Below are 14,657 nucleotides of genomic sequence, written 5' to 3' on the forward strand. Positions count from 1 at the left end.
AGAGTCCCAGACTGCGTCGGCTAGACGCGAGCGGGTGGCGGCGCAGCTGGCGTCGACCCAGGGACGGGGGCAGGGCCGGGGACGCCGTGTGCGAGTTCCCGTGGACGTGGGAGAGGGTACATCTGGTTTAGGATCTAGGAGTCGGCTGGCCCGGGCATCTTCTTCCCGCCAGCGAGAGGAGGAGGAGGAGGAGGAGGAGGTGGCGGCAGTGACTTACCACGATCCGGAGGGGGTACCGGAAGTTGACCCTCCAGCCGGGGAGGAGGATGAGCAGGAGGACGGCTATCCGGGAGGGCCCTTTGACACCTCTGTGCTGATTCACTACCACGATCACGTCGCTCGGCGGATCTGGTAGGGAGAGGTATTTTTTTTAATTTAACCGTTTAATTGTCACCATTTTTTATAGTTTAACCGTTTATTTGTCGCTTATTTAATATATGTCGCTTATTTAATATATGTCGTTTATTTGTTTTTTTTTTCAACAGGAGCGAGAGCCGTTGAAAATGGTGAACCACGCTCGGAAGATATTTAGTCTGTTTAAACCAACAACTGAGTGGTTTAACGACCATGTGCGAGGTTCAGGGCTTTGCGGGCTCTGCATGACGGGTTACACCACCATCAGCACCGGCATGCAGGGGCGTTTGTGGAGCGCTGGCACAAGGAGACGTCCTCTTTCCACCTGCCGGTTGGGGAGATGACGATCACCTTGCACGACGTGTAGTGTCTTCTCCACCTGCCTATTAGGGGGCCGCTGTTGCACCACTCCCGGATCCAGAGGGTCGAGGCCATTGAGTGGATGACGCTCTATTTGGGCATGGAGCACGAGGTTGCTCACTTTGAGTGCGTCACGACATCTGGGCCTCATGTCCGGTTCACCACACTGAGCACTTATTTTGAGCACCACCTGGACGCGGCTGCCGAGGCTGAGGGTGAGGGTGACGAGCTATTCACACAGTATCACCGCGGCTGCGCTCTCCGGTGCTGGTACATGCATGTGGTAGGCGCTGCATGCTTTGCGGATAAGAGTGCCAGGTACGTCGACGTGACCTACCTCCGCTACTTCATGGACCTGGATACCGTTTACCAGTGGAACTGGGGGGCAGCTACTCTGGCATACCTCTACCAGAAGCTGAATGAGGCCTCCAACTGGAGGACGAGGCAGTTGGTCGGATCCTGCACACTACTTACGGTACGTTTTATTTTAACACATTATCGTATTTATTTATTTATTTATGGTTCGTATTTATTTTTAATACATTATCGTGTTTGTGTTTCAGATCTGGATCATCTCCTACTTCTCCCGCATCCACGGCTTCCACATCGATCCTGCGTACGTGGACGCCATGCCCAGGGCCGCCAGATACGCTCTCCAGAGGGGGAACGATGCGGTGGGACCATACCGTTTGTACCTGGACCGCACGATGCACGACGACGTCACCTGGAGGCCGTTCGTCGACTACGCTCAGATTGTCCCCTTTGACGGCATTGCTCTATATTCAGGCTGGTTGGCATGCGGGACCGGCATCATGGTCCGGTATCTCCCTGAGTGGTGCATGCGTCAGTTCGGATTCGTGCATCGGATACCCAGGTCACCCTTTGAGGCAGCTCCCGACACAGTGACCCGAGTGCAGCTCACTGCCATATGAGAGGACTGGCAGCATCATGTGGTACCGCAGGAGTACCGTCTCACTCGGGTCACACAGGACTGGCACAGTGAGGAGGGGTACGTCACATGGTTCTACCGGGTGTCCCATCCTCTGCTGAGACCCGACGTTCTCGGCGCTCCTAGGTAGGGGTGCTCATGGACGGTTATTATCCATAACCAGTCCATATCCATATATTATCCATTTAGCATAACCGGATTTTAAAACCAATTGTCATAACCGGATTTATTTTTTCAAAACCGGTTATAAACCGGTTATATCCATAACCAGATTTAATAACCGGTTTTAAATTTAAAAATTTCATTTTAAAAATTTAATTTAAAATGAAGTTATTAAAATAATTTTTTTTTTGGAAAATCGACTTTTCATATTTTTTAAAGACACGATTTTTCAAAAAAACTCGAATTTTTCGTTTTTTCAAAATACTCGATTTTTTGTTTTTACGGAAAAAAAACTCGATTTTTTTCGTGTTTCCGAAAAAAAACTCAATTTTTTTATGTTTCCGAAAAAATTAGATTTTTTTGATTTTTCAAAAAAACTCGATTATTTCGTTTTTTCAAAAAAAACTCGATTTTTCATTTTTTCAAAAAAAAACTCGTTCTTTCATATTTCTGAAAAACTCAATTATTCGTGTTTCCGAAAACTCAATTTTTCATTTTTTTTCGAAAAAAACTCGATTTATCATCTATTTTAGAAAAACTCAATTTTTTCGTATTTCCAAAAAACTGAATTTATTCGTATTTCCGAAAAAATCGATTTTTTCGTATTTTAAAAAAAAATTGATTTTTCAATTTTTCAAAAAAACTCGATTTTTCAATTTTTCAAAAAAACTCGATTTTTCGTATTTCCGAAAAACTCATTTTTTTGGTATTTTCAGAAAATTCGATTTTTTCGAACTTTTGAAAAACTCGATTTTTCATTTTTATGTTTTTTTTTCTTTCTGCAAAATATTTTTAAAATTTATATTTTTTTGTGATTTAAAAATAATAGACCAATTAAATTTTTATGTTGGATATGGTTATCCAAAATATGGATTTGGTTAAAACCATATTAATAGTATATCCAAAATATGGATTTGGTTAAAACCATATTGATAATTAACCGGTTTTTAATAACCGGTTATGGATATGGATATGGATAAATCCAATAACCGGTTTATTTGAACATCCCTACTCCTAGGCCAGCACATGAGGAGATCCTGGAGAACCAGCAGGCCGAGGATGACCACGCCATTGATCTCCTGTCGATCTGCCAGCGGATAGAGATGCTTGGGCGGGACGCGTTGGATCGAGGTGTCGTTCATCAGGGCGGTCCAGATGCAGTCGCCGTGATGGAGATGATCGTCACTGATGTGGGCCGTGCGGCGGGGTACAGGCGGCAAAGGAGGGCCCAAGGTGAGTGGGTTAGGCACACCCTGTAGTGGTCGGGTTTATTTATTTTTTGTTTTTGGAATGTATCTTTAGCACACTATTTTTATTTGTTTCGATTTGTATATATTATTTTCATCGGATTAGTATTTTTTTTGTTTATTTATCATATTAGTATTTTCAGTTTATCTATTGCTTATTTTATTTGGCGTTTACGTTTAATTAAAATGCGAGACTGTTTTAGATAAAACATAAAAAAAAAAAACACAGTTTCTGCATAATTCGGAAATGAACTTCCGAATTCACCACCCATGAGGTGTTTTCGGAAGTTCATCTCCGAAGACACCCCCCATGAGGTGTTTTCGGAGATGCACTTCCGAATTATGGAAATTTTTTTAAAAAAAAAACGCTTCGGAAGTTCATTTCCGAAGCAGGGGTATTTTGGGATTTTCGCTGGGGGTGACCCCCATAGGGAGGTGGCTAAAGAAATTTTCATAAAAAATAGGCGGGTAAGCCCGCCGCCCGCCAACCCGCCATCTTGGCAGGGCGGGCATGACTTTTATGCCCATTTTACTTGGCGGGCATGCCCGTTCCGCTCGTTTTTCGGCGGGCATAACGCGGGGCGGGGCGGGCGGCCCGTTTTGCCACCCCTATATAATAGGGATCATAATTTTGATGAATTCGGTATTTTATGAAAAATTGATGTTTGTAAATTTTATTGATATTAATTTTAAATAATTTGATGCATATAATTTTTATCGATATTCATACGTTGGGTGGTCTATGTATAGCATCGGTATTATTTCATTCTATGTATACATATGGCTTTGTTATTCAAGATAAACTATAGCAATATACATACGCTAGATCCTGTGGTTACTTTACTATTTCACATTGCTAATGTACTACTTGTACTATAGTACACATATTATTTCACGTTTCAATTTATCAATATGAATATGTCATTATTATATTAACTAGTAAATGACCCATGCGAACAATTTACCAATATGAATATGTACTTCATTATTATATTAACTAGTAAAGGACCCGTGCGTTCGCATAGATCGCGCAATGTCATTTTTTTGTGTGAAGTTGTTAGACTTCTTATTTTTTAAGTTTGTAGATAGAGTTTAGAAACAAAAAGTATATAACTTTGGATAAGTAGTTGTATTTTACTAGTGTAATCCGTTGACATATCTTATGCCTTGTTATGATATAAAATTAAATTAAATTAATTTTAGTAAAAAATTGGTTATGCAGAATAAAAATTCCTAATAATTTATAGTAAGTAGTATTAAGATTTTTAAATAATGTAATTACTTCTAATGATTATAAAATCAATAATAATGATTCCTTATAATTTCTAAAATTATAGTTTTAAATATGATTTTTATAGATAATGTACTTTTTTTTAATATGATGGTAAAAAAATTTGTTCCAAGTCAAAAACAAATTTGAAAAATCAAAATAAAATTTAATTAATTAATTAATTAATATTTTCAATGTATTATGTAAAATTAATGTTTTAAATGTATCCAAATAATCCACTTTTTCAATTATTTCTCATTACCAAAAAAACCATTTATCCTAAAATCACGTTTCCAAAATTTCATTATTATTTGATTTACAAAAAATAATAATATTTAAATTTTTAGTAATACCCATTGATTACACAAAAACATATAATACACATTAAACGGCAGCAAATAGATACGTGTTAACAATGTCTAATCTCTTGGGAACAACCCTTACCACACATAACTTATACAAAAGTATGCAACTCCATCATTGGCGAAAGCACCAGATTTTGACTTATCTTGGACATCACATAAGAATGTCCACCTAACTTGTGAGCAACTAATGGATATTACGGTAATTCCAGCCATGATTGCAGCCTTGAAGATGCCTCCAAAAATCAAAATTAAAACATCAATTCAAATTTACACAACATTCAAAATCTTGCAAAATGCATTAATAAAATCCTTGCAATTTGTATCAAATAAGCCACACATCAATTCTTAACAAAGGTAATTAAAAAATTATATATAATATAAATCCATTAATCATTCAAATTATATTTAAATAAACATGATTGTATATACCAAACTAATTGCAATTGTTTACTTGGTATTTACCATGTTCATGAAGGACTGTCTTGTTACTTCATTCTCAGGAGCATCTTAAACTGGCTCAAATTTGGAATGATAACGAGAGATTGGTACCACATGCATGAGTTGCATTTGAGTCTTGCATTAAGTCGCACGATGTCTTATGTCATATTATATAATTATGTGCATTATGTGAATGAGATTGTATTGGTGAAATTCTGAATTGTGGTTATGTGTTGCGAGTGATGTGATTTAATTGAGTGATTCTATTTGTATAAAGCATTGAAGTGTGAGGATATTTATCTTATTACATGCATTTTATGCATTGTATATTATTATATGATTTTCGATAATGATGTGAATTCTCACCCTTCTATTGCAATGATGTTTTATAACGGTATCACTCAGGTACCAAAGATTAGCGTTACTTCTAGTTCGATTGGAGCTGGAGAAGCTATTATTTATATATTTATTCGTTTATCATTTTGGATTTTGAGTCGTGCTCTGGTCATGTAACACTTGGGAAACTCATGTTTTAAGAGATATACTCGTATACTCTATTTTATTTTATTATTTTTTTGAGTTTATTGGAGTTATGTGGAGAATTGACTTTTACGCCTAACTTGATTAAATAAATGAGTTTTATTTTGGAGGCCTTAAATATTATAGTCTTTATGAATGAAAGTGATTCCGCTATGACATGCTTATGTGAGTGAAGTGATATGAAAAACATGAATTTAATTTAGAGTTATTTGAGCATGACACGTGTTTCTGGTTTTTAAATTATGTGTGACACCCATGTTTTGAGAAGTATGGTTAATTTAATCTAATTTATGTTATATTTTTATGTGGTTTTAGAAGGGCGTTACAGCATATGCATCCGTGCACATCTCATAGAGGCATGATGTGTTGTCCTCCCAAATATAATGCGGCCTGGATGGTCGGTCATACTGTCTGCATTGTATTATAAATAAAATGCAGTTAGATGCAGTTTGGTAATAAAAAAAGAAAAGAAAAAAAATTTACCTCCGTAGATGTATGATCGATCACCAATTTTACTTATATTCCACCAATTATCTGGTAAAAAGTCAGTCATTTCGGTAACACTGTGGCTTGTTTGTTCTTAGTTTTAAATTAGTTATTACATGTTTGTCAATTAAATTGTTATTGGTAATTTTTAGTAGAATAGTTGCTTTTGATCACTTGGTTTGATAGTTATTGGTTATTTCAGGTGCTAGGAAGAATTGTTGAGAAAATGGCACGAGAACAGAAGAAAACAAAGCCAAAAATGCAAGGAAAGAAGCTGACACGGGCGCCAGTGTCGTGGGACACGGCCGTGTCAGCTGATACAAGAAAAAGAGTTGTTGGGAGAAGGCAAAAGCTGACACGGGCGCCAGTGTCATGGGACACGGCCGTGTCAGCTGATACATGGAAAATGAGCCTTTTTGAAGAGAAAACAGAAGCTGACACGGGCGCCAGTGTCGTGGGACACGGCCGTGTCAGTTGGTGCGGCCAGAAGTTGTTTTTTTAGCTGTTTCATTATTTCAAGTCTCATTAAGGGCGTTCTAGACTTTTTACATGAAAGGAATGTAACCTAACACTACTTAGACCTAGTTTGAGAGTTTTGGGTGGATTATCTTGGATCATATTGGAGAATTTTACAATCAAGAAGAGGAGCGAACAAGAGTTTCGGAGAACGGAGATCTTCAACGACAATCGCAATTGAAGATCAAAGCCTTCCATAATTTTTGTAATGTCTATCATCTTTATTTTTAGTTCTTTAAATATTACTATGAGTAGCTAAACCCCCCAATGCTAGGGGGTGTCCCTGAATTGCCATTGTTATGAACCCTATTTCTATCAATTTATGTTATTCAAGTTTTAATGAGTTTATCTTTATTGTGCAAAGTTTCTAATACCTTTTCTATCGGACAAATAGTTTTCGGATTTACGGTTGAGGTTTAGGTTGGACAAACCACTCAACGCATTTTGCACAATAATACTATGGTGAAATTGCTTAGGAATGAGAACTTAACCGTAGTAACCGTCTAATTCTTGGTAAATTGTAGTTTATTGCTTGATGTTATCTTTATTGGCTAAGGAATTAGGATTAGAGATAAACATCAAAGATTTTCAGTTAAGGAATTAAGGAAAACAACTCTTGAGATTCGGTAGTAGCTCATTATAACTTTTATTTCATTCTCGCTTAAATTTATTATAATTTACATAATTTCTCTACAAACCAACAAAACCCCCATGATATTTGTTCAATTGAATAATTGTAAAACTTGTATTTCCTACGCAGTCCGCGAGTTCGATACTGGGTATCAACCCCTATTTAAAACTACATCAGTGAAAAATAGTACACTTGCTAATTTTCCAATCAAGTTTTTGGCGCCGTTGCTGGGGACTGCCAAAATATAAGTTTAATAATAATTCAATTGGATTTTTGTTGCTCTGCAACTAAAATTTTATTTTTCTATTATTTTGTTTGCTCACGACTAATAATTGTCTAATCTTGGTATGCGAGGTAAGGCCTCAGCATAATTTTTTTTTACACAGAGCCAGAACGATCGTTGTGAGCTAGACTCCGAAAAGCAAGACAAGAGAGAGTGGAGGCGATAGAAGAAAATTTGATAGCTTCTGTGAGATTTTGGATCGAACTCTAGTATTGTCGAAGGGTAGTTTCTTGGTTCGACAGGGTTAAGCATGAAGTCGAAGGTTGTTCACATGCTTGTGTCGAAGATGCTAGGGTTGTTAGCATGTTAAATTAGGTTTTAGTGTTTAAATCCTAATTTGTTAAGTTAGCTTGTTTATTAAGTTGGCTTGTGTAATGGGCCTTGTGGAAAAAGCCCATTAGTTAGTATGTTAGGTTTTATTATAAATAGCATACTAGTCTCTCATCATTGCTAAGCTGCAAATCCTAATTTAGGGTGAGAGAGGTTATTTGTTATTCTTGTAAACTTGTAATCTTGTTTTAAGAGAAAGTGAAAGAATAGCAGTTATAACCAATTCTTGTGTTCTTATTCTCTTCCCTAATTCCCTATTATACTTTGTTATTGGTATCGTTTTTCACAACAAATTGGTGCGGTGAGCGTGGAGAAGATGCCTTCAACAAAGTATGAGATTGAAAAGTTCACCGGAGTGAATGATTTCGGTCTGTGGCGCTTGAAGATGAAAGCCCTACTGGTTCAACAGGGTTGTTTGGAAGCGTTAAAGGGAGCGGCGGCTATGGACGTCGCGTTAACGGAAATAGAGAAGACGTTGCCGATTTGCAAATTTTTCCACTGTATGCAGTTGATAAAGCTGCATGAAGAAAGCTAGTTTGTTCCCTTGATGTTGTAGAGTTAGATCCAAGGTGGAGATTTGTGAGATTTTGGATCGAACTCTAGTATTGTCGAAGGGTAGTTTCTTGGTTCGACAGGGTTAAGCATGAAGTCGAAGGTTGTTCACATGCTTGTGTCGAAGATGCTAGGGTTGTTAGCATGTTAAATTAGGTTTTAGTGTTTAAATCCTAATTTGTTAAGTTAGCTTGTTTATTAAGTTGGCTTGTGTAATGGGCCTTGTGGAAAAAGCCCATTAGTTAGTATGTTAGGTTTTATTATAAATAGCATACTAGTCTCTCATCATTGCTAAGCTGCAAATCCTAATTTAGGGTGAGAGAGGTTATTTGTTATTCTTGTAAACTTGTAATCTTGTTTTAAGAGAAAGTGAAAGAATAGCAGTTATAACCAATTCTTGTGTTCTTATTCTCTTCCCTAATTCCCTATTATACTTTGTTATTGGTATCGTTTTTCACAACAGCTTCGGAATCTAATAACGAGGATACTTTTTCTGTTCATTCTGAGCACTCAGATTCGGAGGCTGAAACTATGGCAGCTCCCGTAGAAAGATTGTTAGGTGATTATGGTGGAGCAAATGCACCAGTTGTCCAGATGACAATAGTCAATCAACCGGTCGATGTTGCCCACTTTCAGTTGCACTCGGCAACAATACGACAACTTGAAAAGAAACCTTTCTCTGGAAGAATCAATGAAGACACAAACAAGCACTTACAAAGGTTTCTTACTATGACTACGTCATTGAAAATAGAGGGGCATTCTGAAGAGGCAAAGAAACTAGTGATGTTTCCGTTCACGTTGTCAGACGATGCTGAAGAGTGGTTTTACTATTTACCTGCTCGAAGTATCACAACTTGGCAACAAATGGAGACAACATTTTTAAATGAGTATTTCCCTGCTCCTGTGTATATCCGCAAAAGATATGACATAGTAAATTTTAAACAGAAGGAAGGAGAATCACTCGAAGATGTGTATAAAAGGTTCAAGCGGTTGTTGGTTGCATGTCCCACTCATAACATAGATGTGACTGAACAAATGCAGAATTTTGTGAATGGTCTTAAACTGAAGACGAAGCAACTTATTGACACATCTGTCGGTGGCTCAACAAATTTCAAAACAGCCACGAAGATCTAGAAGATCATTGATGCTATCGCGGCAAATGAACACTTGGAGTTATATGACCGCAGTGTTAATCAGCCTGAAGGGTTAGTCGATTTGAAATTGTCAAATCAAGTTGTTAAGATGGACAACCAAATTACGGCTGAAGTTGAACGAAGACTGAAATAAATGGCTCTCGAGAAGCAAACTGTAGCACAGGTTCAACCAGCTCAGCCGATTCAAGCGGTAAATTGTGAGATATGTGGATGACCTCATTTTTCCATGCATTGTGTGGCAACAGCTCAACAGGTGGAGGAAATCAATTTTTTGAAGCAGAACAACCCCTATTCTAATACTTACAATCCAGGATGGAAAAATCATCTGAATTTATCCTGGAAAGATCAACAAGGGAATGTTCCTAAACAATGATTTGTATCATATCAAAGTCTACCACAACAACAACAATATTGGCCACCGCAACAACCATATCAACAACCATATCAGCAACCGCAGCAACAATTTCAGCAACAGAGACCAAGAAAAGCAGACTGGGAGATCGCCATTGAAAAGATGGCCGCTCAAAGTTCCCAATTTCAAGAAGAAACAAAGAGAAATTTTTGAAACACGGGTGCATCGATTAAGAATCTTGAAATTCAGATGAGTCAAATTGCACAACAAATGGCAAACCCTCAACATTCGGGTGCTCTACCTAGTGCCACGGTTACAAATCCTAAGGATCATACTAATGTAAGTGCTATAAGCACTAGAAGTGGTAAAGCTAAAGAAGTTGTGGAGGAAAATGCTGAAGAAGAAGAGCCGTTACTTGAAGTTGATTTGGAAATAAAGGAAAATGAGGTAGAAGCTAAGGATGTGGTTATATCAGAACCGGTGACGAAAGGGAAGATTATTGAGTCAAAACCGGCCGTTAAACTTCCTTTTCCCATTAGAAATAAAAAGAAGGGGCAGCATGAGAAGAATTTTGAAAAATTCTTGGAGATGTTCAAGAAACTTAAATTAAATATTTCATTCCTAGAGGCATTGGAGCAAATGCCTACATATGCTAAGTTCATGAAGGATATTATCTCCAAGAAAAGGACCATCGATCGTGATCCGATTATTCTAACTGAAACTTGTAACGCTATTTTGCAGGATATGAAGATTCCGGTGAAAAAGAAGGATCGAGGTTCTGTGACTATTCCTTGTACCATTGGGGATAAATCTTTCAAGAAAGCCCTTATTGATTTAGGAGCAAGTGTGAGTCTTATGTCGCTGTCCATTTATAAGAGATTGGGGATAGGTAAAGTGCAAGATACAAGAATGACACTCCAATTTGCTGACCATTCTGTGAAGAGACCATACGGGATAGTAGAAGATGTGCTCGTCAAAATTGACAACTTTGTGTTCCTGGTGGACTTTGTTATTTTAGAAATGCTGGAAGATGAAGAGATTCCAAACATTTTGGGGAGACCATTTTTAGAGACCGGGAGATGTTTGATAGACATAGAAGAAGGCACAATGACTCTAAAGGTTTATGATGAAGAGTTAAAAATTGATGTGCGAAACACCATGAAATACAAAGATGATGTTGCCACTAGTCAACACATTGAGGTGATTGATCAAATATGTGCGAATGAAAATTCCTTGGAAACACAACAATTACCTTTGGAAAGAGTGTTGAGTTTATCAATTTTTTATGAAGAGGATGCGGTTGATGAAAAAGAGGTGGAAGTGGTAGCCATGATGGAAGCAACACCAACCTTTAAAAGTTCTCGACAAAACCGATGGGAAGATCTTAGGCAACCATTGGTGGAGGAAAAGAAAGATGAACCAAATAAAGGGGCTGAATTGAAACTACTACCGGAAAACCTGAAGTATGTCTTTTTAGACACCGAAAGTAGGTGCTCGGCAATCATAAGTTCCCGCCTTGAAAATCTTCAGGAGAATAAGCTCGTGGAAGTGTTGAAAAAGCATAAAAGTGCTATGGGATGGTCTATTGAAGATTTGAAAGGTATTAGTCCTACGGTTTGCATGCATAAAATTCTCATGGAAGATGATCACAAACCGGTAGTCCATCTCCAAAGGCGGCTAAATCCAGCGATGAAAGAAGTGGTCAGAAAAGAAGTTGTGAAATTATTAGATGCAGGGATGATCTACCCCATATCTGATAGTGCTTGGGTAAGTCATGTTCATGTGGTACCGAAGAAGGAAGGAACTACAATGATTAAGAATGAAAAAAATGAGTTGATCCCTACACGGACGATAACAGGGTGGAGAGTTTGCATCGATTACAGAAGATTAAATTTAGCTACAAGAAAGGATCACTTCCCGTTACCTTTTATTGACCAGATGTTGGAAAGGTTAGCAGGGCATGATTACTATTGTTTCCTCGATGGTTACTCGGGGTATAATCAGATCGCCGTTGCACCAGAAGATCAAGAGAAGACCGCCTTTACATGCCCGTTTGGTATTTTTTTCCTACCGAAGGATGCTCTTCGGGTTTGGTAATGCTCCTGCAACATTCCAGAGATGCATGCAAGCTATTTTCGATGATATGCTTGAAAAGCATATGGAGGTTTTCATGGATGACTTCTCGGTTTTCGGTAAGTCTTTTGATAAATGTTTGACTAACCTTGCTCTTGTTTTAGAAAGATGCCAATAGACAAATTTGATCCTCAATTGGGAGAAGTGTCACTTCATGGTGCGTGAAGGTATAGTTTTGGGTCACAAAATTTCCCATAAAGGAATAGAGGTAGATCAAGCGAAGATCGAAGTTATATCAAAGCTACCACCACCAATGAATGAAAAAGGTATCCGAAGTTTCTTAGGACATGCGGGATTTTACCGTAGGTTCATAAGAGACTTCTCTAAAATAGCAAAACCCTTAACTACTCTTTTGGTTAAGGATAAGGTTTTTAATTTTGATAATGAGTGTGCCGTAGCATTTGAAACTATCAAGAAAAAATTAGTTTCGGCACCAATTATTGTGGCCCCTGATTGGTCTCTACCTTTTGAGATCATGTGTGATGCAAGTGATATTGCAATAGGGGAAGTCCTAGGACAGCGGAGAGAAAAATTGTTGCATGTTATTTATTACGCTAGTCATGTGTTGAACCCTGCACATATGAACTATGCAACAACCCAAAAAGAGTTGCTAGCAGTTGTGTATGCCTTCGATAAATTCAGGCAATATCTGTTGGGTTCTAGAGTCATTGTTTATACTGACCATGCTGCTTTGAAGTATCTTTTTGCCAAACAGGACTCTAAGCCAAGACTTCTCAGATGGATCTTACTCCTTCAGGAGTTTGATATGGAAATTTGTGACAAGAAAGGGTGTGAAAACACTGAGGCGGATCACCTTTCTCGAATGTCACCTATTGAGGAAACTAAAGAGAAACGGCCAATAAAGGATGAGTTTGCAGATGAACACATCCTCGCTGTTATTGGTGTACCTTGGTTCGTTGACTATGCAAACTATCTGGTAGGTGGGGTAATCCCCGATGATTTTGATTCTAACCGAAAGAAAATGTTTTTGCATGATTGCAGATTCTACTTATGGGATGATCCATTCTTATACAAGAAAGGGCTAGATGGGCTGGTTAGAAGATGTGTTCCAGAGGAAGAGCAACGAGATGTGTTAAAAGCTTGTCACGATTCAGAGTATGGAGAACATTTTAGTGGTGATAGAACTGCAGCAAAAGTCCTTCAGTCAGGGTTATATTGGCCCTCGTTGTTCAAAGATGCCCAAGAGATAATCAAAGAGTGCGACAAGTGCCAAAGAACTGGGAACATTTCGAAAAGGAATCAGATGCCTCAGAATGCCATGCTGGAAGTCGAACTTTTTGATGTATGGGGCATCGATTTCATGGGTCTATTTCCACCATCTTTTGGAAAGAATTATATATTGGTGGCGGTGGATTATGTATCGAAATGGGTTGAAGCAGTTGCATTACCAACCAATGATGCGAAAGTGGTAGTAAAATTTCTGAAGGAAAATATCTTCGCAAGGTTTGGAGTGCTAAGAGCTCTCATAAGTGATGAAGGAACGCATTTTATAAATCAACTTATGGAGAAGTTGCTCTTAAAGTACAATGTGAAACATCGCATAGCCACCCCGTATCACCCACAAACAAGCGGGAAAATGGAAGTGTCAAATAGGCAACTCAAGCAAATCCTAGAGAAGACCGTAAACTCCTCTCGCAAGGATTGGGCAAGTAAGTTAGATGATGTATTGTGGGCATACTGTACTCCGTTCAAAACATCTATAGGTATGTCTCTTTACCAATTGGTCTATGGAAAAGCTTGTCATCTGCCTTTGGAGCTGGAACACAAGGCTTTATGGGCATCAAAATTTCTTAACTTGGACCTTGCTAAGGCAGGAGATTCCCGAATTCTTCAACTTCATAAACTAGAGGAATTTCAGAATCGAGCTTATGAAAACGCAAAAATCTACAAGGATCAAACCAACAAATGGCATGATCGTAGGATCCAAAGGAAGGAGTTTTGGGAAGGCCAGATGGTACTCTTATTTAACTCCAGGTTAAAATTGTTCCCTGGCAAACTAAGGTCAAAATGGTCGGGAAGAGGCTGAAGCCATATTACCAAGGCCAAGAGAGTGGCCAAATTCATGTTATTCGTCTCGCAGGGTGAGACGGATAACCGTCGAGCCATGTGACGTTAAACAAAGCGCTTCGTGGGAGGCAACCCACGCGTTTTTTCTAATTTCATTTTTGCTTTTGCAGGTGTTAATGAGTTAAAAATTAAAAAAAATAATAATAAAAAAAATGTGGGAGGCAGACCCGGACACGGCTGCCCGTGTCGCTGGACATGCCCGTGTCCGGTGAATATTCTTTGCAAATAAAAAAAGGGGAACGAAGATGGTTGGCAGTGCCGGACACGGTTGCCCGTGTCGTGGGACACTCCCGTGTCCGGATGAACGAATTTCAATTAATTTTTTTTGTTTTCTTTTATTTGTGGGGGCCCTGCACGGTTTTTATTTATTTTTACCTTACCTCTCTTTTATCCCCTTTCTTCTCCATCTCTCTCTTAAAAATTTCAAAACCCCTAAAAACTCCATAG

The sequence above is a fragment of the Vicia villosa genome, linkage group LG4 (genome assembly GCF_029867415.1).
Source record: "Vicia villosa cultivar HV-30 ecotype Madison, WI linkage group LG4, Vvil1.0, whole genome shotgun sequence".
Classification (NCBI taxonomy): Eukaryota; Viridiplantae; Streptophyta; class Magnoliopsida; order Fabales; family Fabaceae; genus Vicia; species Vicia villosa.